The sequence below is a fragment of the Lipotes vexillifer genome, unplaced genomic scaffold (assembly GCF_000442215.2).
Source record: "Lipotes vexillifer unplaced genomic scaffold, Lipotes_vexillifer_v1.1 scaffold460, whole genome shotgun sequence".
NCBI lineage: Eukaryota > Metazoa > Chordata > Mammalia > Artiodactyla > Lipotidae > Lipotes > Lipotes vexillifer.
Window position 1 is genome coordinate 349049 of NW_006780282.1, and position 8939 is coordinate 357987.

At 35.2% G+C, this 8939-nt stretch overlaps 1 pseudogene across 1 annotated transcript; it reads left to right on the top strand.

Annotated features, from left to right (window-relative positions):
* The first annotated feature begins 7568 nt into the window (after positions 1-7568).
* LOC103076438 (ubiquitin-40S ribosomal protein S27a pseudogene) lies at positions 7569-8101 on the top strand (annotated as a pseudogene). The gene has a single exon (XR_014368621.1). The product of XR_014368621.1 is annotated as a ubiquitin-40S ribosomal protein S27a pseudogene (transcript).
* The last annotated feature ends 838 nt before the right edge of the window (positions 8102-8939 follow it).

Here is an 8939-nt window from a genome sequence, read left to right on the forward strand (position 1 = left end):
TAAGAAAAGTATTTAGAGATCAAGGAGAAAAACCACAAAAAGTGATCAAAAGGATTATTTTTTATGAAATAAATATCTGTACAGAAACATTAGAGGGAAACAAGTTATTTATCCTGAATAGATTACCAAGGGTTCACCTCATGAGCAACTACAAGTATTGGAAATACTATTTGAGCAAGTAGGTTGTCCAGCAATTCTCAGGGATTCTGCAAAGAGAATAAAAAAGTGACTTAAAAACTGAGAAAAGGGGATTTGATTAGGTGTTTAAAGGACTATCCTAAAATGAGAGATAAAAAATGTTGTAATGGGGCATAATGCTTGAAGTGTGGAAAGGTCAAAGCTGGCAAACTTAGAAGGAGGGTTATTACCCAACAAAAAATTTCATCCCATTTCTCCCAAATACATTTGATCTTGCTCTTCCAGGGCATTTGACAATAACTCACTCACGTGAAGGTGGGCAGTTATCATTTAGGCCATACAAAACTTGTACAACAGTTTGGTCCACATGGGAATTCTGTCCTGATAAAGTAGAGGACAGCAATGCAATTCATTAGCACCTTAGTCCCTTGGCTGGTAGAACCTCCCCTTGTGTGTGACAGCATCACTATTATCTTTATCATCACTGTCACCACCCCGTCCATAGCAAACATTTATTACGGAATTCACTATGTGCCTGACATTCATTGCACTTAAGAGTTTAATTTGCATTCTCTGACCTAATCCTCACAAAGTAAGACTATCTTGTGCCAATGCCCACGTGGATTGGGAGGACACTGTGCAAGTGAGATTATAATACCTCAAGTCTCACTAAAATCGGCTAGCTGAAATTCTGTTACCTTTAGGCGTTCCAAATCCTGGCCTTTCGTCAAAGTTTCAGTTATGCAAGATGAAAAAGTCTGGAGATCTAACATACAGAAATGTGACTATAGTTAACAATACAGTACTGTATCATTGAAATTTGCTAAGAGGGTAGATCTTAAGTGTTCTTATCACCACAAAAAAAGAAGGGAGGGAGGGAGGGATGGAGGGAAGGGAGAAAGAAGGAAGAAATTGGTACCTATGTTGGGTGATGAATATGTTAATTAGCTCAATTGTGGTTATTTTACAATGTACATGTAAATCAAAGCATCAAATTGTAACACTCAAATATATATTTTTTATTTTGTCAATTATATCTCACTAAAGCTGGGAATGGGAAGGGGAAAGTAAGTAATTCCTGTTAGCCACAGGCTTTATAAGGATGAATATCAATCCCTGACCTGAATTTCTCTCCTCCTGCCTTATAGTTAAGACTTTCTCTAAAGGGATTGGCAATGTGATTTCCTAAAAGATTTCCAGGTAGAGAAATTTCAGAATCTCTTTTGGTTTTCAATTCTATTCCTCCCTCTAGAGAAGTGGGAAGTTGTCCTAGCTATTTTGCCTCACAAATTTGAGTCATTTAATAAATTCTACTCTACAAAAACAAACAAAAAAACCATTTCTGGACTTGCGTTAATCATTTTAGGTATTTTAAAACCCATCTTATATAGGTAGATTTAAGGATACTTCTACCTTAATTTTGAATATATCATAGATATGTATCAAATTTACAAACTTATATTGCTGACAGAATAGTTTTGCATCTTTATGGGTGAACAGAAGGCTTTCCCTCAAGGCGCTAAACTTGGTTACCCTGCTAAAATAGTGGAAAATACATTATTTTAACTGTTCTAGAGTCACAGGACACAAGATATGCATATTCCTGCTAGAATCCCAAATTCAGGTTGCAGCGTCTCCATCATATGTCTTGTCTCTTTCACAACAAACAACCGCTTCTCCTCCTTCAGCGTGAGTTCACATATTGGGCCCTAGGCAATCTAGCACTTCTATTACCTGGGCTATAAATGCCCTTTACGTAATTCCAAAGCATTGTATGTTTTCTAGATTGCCACTTCAAGCTCTTCTGCCAAAACTGGGAAAATGTAGAAAGTGTATAGCTAACTAGCATATACACACACACAAACACATTTGTGTTCTTCATTTATGTGTGTGTATGTGTGTGTACACACAAAGTATATGTGTTTGTCTATGTGTGTTTGTGGTGTGTTTTATATGTATATAATATAGTGAGGGAGAGAATGAGACTAAGAAAAAAATCAGAATAAGAGAAAGCAATTTCTAAATTCTGTATCCAATATATTATTTAACTCTCTAACCCATATAATGTTCAATAGCTTTGCATTATAGTTACACATGATTTTAATATCTTAACTACCAAGATGAATATCTTTCTAGTTTCACTATCGATCCCTTTGTTTACCCCAACAAAAATTAACTATCTTTAAGTGTTACCCATAATTAGTCATTTTTATTCAGTGGAAGTTCTAATATATCAATGTGTTATACATTGCATTTTTGTATTTAATGAACAATGTTTTTTAGTTTTAAATTTTTTCCAGCTTATATGCGGCCTGAATATTTTAATTAAGTCTTGCCAATGATTTTTTTTCACTTATTAAGAATACAGAGCTGAAAGAGATTAGGTAGATTCACAGACTTTCTAAAAGTATGACTTAATTATAGAATAGGTATCAGTATCATGCTTTCTCTTACGAAAGAAGGTACATATCCTATGCAAATGCTCCTTTAAAACATTAAAACACAAACATTAAAGTAAAAAAAATGAGCTTTGTAAGTTATACATTTTATTTTCTGTAATTTTTATAGCACACTTAATCTAGCAAATAATTCTTAAATCATGTTTGACTTCCTATTGGAGTTCATCGAGAGGATGTGACTGTTGGTTTGACCCGGATGTGAGCTGGACCCCAGCAACTGGAAGCTCCTCACCCCCTCCTCTGTTTTTGGAATGTATGTTCTGCTTGCTTACTGCTCCTAGGAGCTGCCCCCAGGATGCATCCTTGAGCTAGTGATGTGGTGATGAAACTCTCTGGACTGGGTATGTGACTGAACCTGGTTAAGGCCTCAACATAAACTTTTAAGACTGTGGTGAGCTGGTGTGGAGATCTGCTTGTCTTGCAGCCTCATAAGTTCCCTTGCTTGTTAAACCTGCCAGCCACCAATCTGGAGTGGTCTGTCTCCCTCTTTGGTCTCTCCCTGCCTTCTGTGTCCAGGGGCCATTTTCAGATCATACCTGGAAGCTCCTGAGGAGGTCGTGAAGTAACACTTTCAAAAAACCCAAGGTTTTCAGTAAGCCCCCAATTATTGTTTTACAAATGTACTTAATTTAATCAACTTTGAAAATTTTCCAAAGGAATAAAATTCACTAATTTTGAGAAATAAAGCAGGAAAAAATGTACAGTTAAATTTTCTCTAATCATTTGTAAATAAAGTATCAGGACAAGGCTGGGTCTTAATCTACCCATTTTTAATATGTTAGAGTTTTGATATAGAATAAAATGATTACCTTCCTTTCTGTTTTAATTTTTTCAAAGAAATATAGTTAAACAATAGGAAGAATTTAAGAGGTCAATTAATCCAACTTTTACCTAATGCTTAATGAATAACCTCTACAGCATCTCCTCAAGCAACAGATTCTGCTTGAAAATATTCATTGAAAGAAAAATCACTTCTCTCTTGGATCTCTTGAGTTGATAATTTTTGTAAGATTTTTTTTTAAAGAGCAGTATTCAAATTCTATGAAGACTACTCCAAGAACCCAGATCTTTCTCATAAATAGTGAGAGACAAAAATGTTTAAGTTATAGAGCTTAAACTTGAGTAGAAATATTTTCTAGCCATCTAAGTTAGAAAGACGTTGAATCTGATGGAGAGCTTGGTGATGAGTACCTAAACTCTGTATGTTACAGTTCTTTCATCTCTCAAATAGCCTTACTGTCATTTTGGGTTTATACAGACCAGACAAAAAATTTCTCATATCCTTTCTTAGGTATTTAATCTCTATTTCCTTCAAAGCAGTGATCTGTACAACATGCAAACATCTTTCCTTCCATTCTCTAGTTCCAAAGCCTCAGTTCCTCAAATGCCATTTCAGCAAGAAACCACGTTTGTCTTTCCTTAGGTTCTCCTCCTTGCTCGAGCCATAATGTTGTGATTATTCTGGCCACAAGGACTCTTCCTTCTGTCCTCTTAATTCTTTCCATGACTTACTCCTTCCATAGGATAAATGACTGTCACATAGGATAAATGATCAGTTACATCAAATGGTAAGGCTTCTTTGTCCTCCCTCAGTTCTGGTCTTTTCCTGAGCTGTGTCTCCTAACTCTGATGAAGAGAAATGTGTTCAGAAAGATTTATCCTGCATTTCCTTAGAGTCTTTAGGCAAATACTTATGACTTCCTTTTATTTCTATGTTTTCTGTTTAAACTCCCCCAAAGAAAGAAGCAGGTTGGTTCAAATAGTGAACAATCAGGAAAGCATGCCCTAATGAGGGAGATTCCTCATGTTACTACCTCATATGCCAGCCTCAAGACTGATCACTCTCGGCTCAGGGGTCCAGCCCTGGTCATAGCACCTGTAGCCCTCATGGTGAAGCTCATGTCATGGATCACATGCTCTGACTTATAAAGTTAATGAACCCCTCAGAATAAGGGAGAGGCCATGTAACTGGCCAGTGGTTTGTGTGGCTTATTGAATATAAACATAACCACCAATAAAACAAGACAAGGACCTATCAGGCAGTTTGCACATGAATTATTATATGTCATAAGAATATATTGCTTATTAAGCAATAAGCAATATATTCAGTCAAAAAATATTCTTAGGTGGAAAAAATGACAACACAGGAAAGGGCAGTAGGGTGCAGGCAAAGGCATGAAAGCGGGAATGAGCAAGACAAGTGTGGGTGGCTGGAGGGGTTTGGCTGGATTGATTAGTTACTGTAAGGGACTGCTAGGGCCCCAGACATTCAGCTAATGGCTCTTATTCAAGCTTTAGGCCTCAACTAAAATGTACATCCTCACTCAGAATGGCCTTCTATGACTACCCATTTTAAAGGAGACTCATATGTTTTCCTCTCTTATACCATTCTGTTTTTTTCCTTGATAGCATTTATCAAATATTGAAAATTATTGATTTATTTTTTGTACTTATTTGTCTGGCATAGTGGTTAAGTATGTTGCTCTGGAGAGTGGTTGCCTGGATTTGAATACTGATTCTGCCACTCAGAAGCTTTGTGACCTTGGACAACCTTCTCTGTATCTTAGTTTCCTCATCCATATAGTGGAAATAAAAATACTGTTCCCCATTGGGTCATTTTGAAAGAAAAAAAGTGATATACACTTTAAAAATGTTTTATATGTTTATACATTTTTAAATATTTTTTAAAAATATAAACCTGACATCTAATATATTGCTTGTCACATAGTACACACTCAAAATTTGAATGTGCTCAAGCTGGGAATCGCTTATAAGAACTACTGGGACCTGGATAAACAAAACTGACAGAACTTTAGCTAAATGAACTCAGAAAAAACAGAGAGAAGACTCAAATCACTAAAATCAGAAATGAAAGTGGAGACATTACTACCAATTATACAGAAAGAAAAAAGGATTTGAAGCAAGTACTGTGAACAATTTTATTCCAGCAAATTGGATAACTTACAGTAAACAAATTCCTAGAAACAGAACCTATTTAGACTAAATCACAAAGAAATAGAATATCTGAATAGATCTACAACTAATAAGGAGATTGAATCAGTTATCATACATTTCCCAGCAAAGAAAAGCCCTGGACCTGATGGTTTCACTGGTGAATTCTACCAAAGATTTAAAGAAGAATTAAGACCAGTACTTCTCATACTTTTCCAAAAAATTGAAGAGGAAGAAATAGTTTTTAACTCGTTCTTTGAGGCCAGCATTACCCTAATACCAAAACCAGACAAAGATAACTAGTAGAAAAGAAAATTATAGATCAAGATTCCTTTTGAAATTTTATATAAAAATCCTCAACAAAGTACTAGCAAACTGAAATCAGAAGCATATTAAAAGAATGATACACCAAGTGGGATTTATTCCTGGAATGAAAGGATGATTCAATTTACAAAACTCAATCAATGTAATACACCATATTAACAGAATGAAGGGAAAAAAACACAAGATCATCTCAACTGATACAAAGAATTTGACAAAATTCAACATCCTTTCATGATAAAAAAAAAATCAACAAATTAGGAATAGAAAGAAATGACCACATCATAATAAAAACCACATATGAAAACCATGCAACAATCATCATATTCAATGATGAAAGACTGATAGCTTTTGCCCTAAGATTACGAATAAGGCAAGGATGCCCACTTTTGTCATTTCTATTCAAAAAAGTTCTGGAAGTTCCAGCCAGAGAGACAAGAAAAAAAAGTCATTCAAATCAGAAAAGAAGAAGTAAAATTACCTGTATTCACAGATGACATTATCATAAATGTAGAAAACTCTAAATATTCAGCAGAAAAAATGTTCAAACTAATAAATGAATTCATTGAAGTAGAAGGATACAAATACAACACACAGAAACCAGCTGCATTTCTATATACTAACAATGAACAATTGAAAAGGAAATTAAGGAAATTCCATTTACAATGGCCTCGAAAAGAATTAAATACTTAGAAATTAACCAAGTAAGACTTTTACAATGAAAATTACAAAACACTGCTGAAAGTAATTAAAGAAGACATAAATAAATGGAAAGAAATTCCATGTTCATGGATAGGAAGATTTAATATTAATACTACCCAAAGTGATGTCAATACTACACAAAGTAATCTACAGATTCAATGCAATCCCTATCAAAATTCCCATAACATTTTTTGCAGAAAAACTCATCCTAAAATTCATATGTAATCTCAAGGGACCAAGACCATTCTATGGGGAAAGGAAAGCCTTTTCAACAAATGGTGCTGAGAAAAGTTGATATCCACATACAAAAAATGAGTTAGACCCTTACTTAATACCATATACAAAAATTAACTTAAAATGGATCAAAGACTTAAATGTAAGAGTTAAAATGATAAAACTCTTTGAAGAAAACAGGACAAAATCTTTGCAACACTGGATTTGGCAGTGATTTATTGGATATGACACTAAAGAGGTAGGCAACAGAAGAAAAAACAGACAAATTGGACCACAAAAATTTAAAAATTTTGTGCATCAAATGGCACTATCAACAGAGTGCCAGGCAACCTGCAGAATGGAAGAAAATATTTGCAAATCATACACATGGTAAGGGATTAATATCCCTTATCATATATAGAGAGAACTCCTAAAGCTCAATAACAACAACAAAAAAATAACCCAATTCAAAAATGGATAAAAAACTTGAAGAAACATTTCTCCAGCGAAGATATACAAATGTCCAATAAACACATGAAAAGATGCTCAACATCTCTACCCATTAGAGAAATGAAATATCAAAGCTGCAATGAGATACCATCTCAAACCCATTAGGATGGCTACTGTATACTATATGAACAAACAGAAAATAACACATGTGAGCAAGGATGTGGTGAAATTAGAACCCCTGTGCACTGTTGGTGGAAATGTAAAATAGTATAGCCACGGTGGAAAAATAACATGATTGTTCCTCAATGATTAAAAATAGAAATACAGCTTTTCGGATCCGCCATCTGCAGTGGCACCACCGCCAATATGCAGATTTTCGTGAAGACCCTGACGGGGAAGACCATCACTCTCGAGGTCAAACCCTCGGATACAATAGAAAATGTAATGGCCAAGATCCAGGACAAGGAAGGAATTCCTCCTGACCAGCAAAGACTGATCTTTGCTGGCAAGCAACGGGAAGATGGACGTACTCTGTCTGACTACAACATTCAAAAGGAGTCCACTCTTCATCCTGTGTTGAGACTTCGTGGTGGCGCTAAGAAAAGGAAGAAGTCTTACACCACTCCCAAGAAGAACAAGCATAAGAGAAAGAAGGTTAAGCTGGCTGTCCTGAAATACTATAAGGTGGATGAGAATTTTAAAATCAGTCGCCTTTGTCGGGAGTGCCCTTCAGATGAATGTGGTGCTGGAGTTTTTATGGCCAGCCACTTTGACAGACATTATTGTGGCAAATGTTGTCTGACCTACTGTTTCAACAAACCAGAAGACAAGTGATTGTATATTGGTTAATAAAAGACATGAACTAATGAAAAAAATATATATATAGCTAAGAACACCAGGTGACAACTTATTCCCACTTCTGGGTATATGCCCAAAAGAACTAAAATCTGGGTCTCAAAGAGATATTTGTATACCCATGTTCATAGCAGCAATATTCATAATAGCCAAAATGTGGAAGCAAACCAAGTGTTCACCTACAGATGATGGGTAAGTGAAATATGGTATATATATATATATATATATATATATATATATATATATATATATGCAATGGAATATTATTCAACCTCAAGATGGAAGAAACTTCTGATATATGCTACAGGATGGATGAATCTTGTGAACGTTTTGCCAAATGAAATAAACCAGCCACAAAAAGACAAGTATTTTTTGATTCCACTATTATGAGGCACTTAGAGTGATTAAAATCATAGCGACAGAAAGTAGAATGGTAGTTTCAAGGGGCTGGGAGGAGAGGGGAATGGGGAGTTATTATTTACTAGGCATAGAGTTTCAGTTTTTCAGGATAAAATGTGTTCTGAAGATGGATAGTGGTGACGGTAGCACAACATTATTAATGTATTCATATCACTGAAGTGTACACCTAAAAATGGTTAAGATGGTAAATTTTATATGTATTTTACCACACTAAAAGAAAATTATAAAAAAATATGGTTGACCCTTGAACAACATGGATTTGAACTGCATGGATTCAATAGTAAATGTTTTCCAATTGTAAATACTACAGTATAACATGATCTGCAGTTGGTTGAATCTGTGGATGTGGAACTGTGGACACAGAGGAAACTTTGATACCAAGGGCTGGCTGTAAGTTTTATGAGGATTTTCAACTGCACAGTGGGTCGG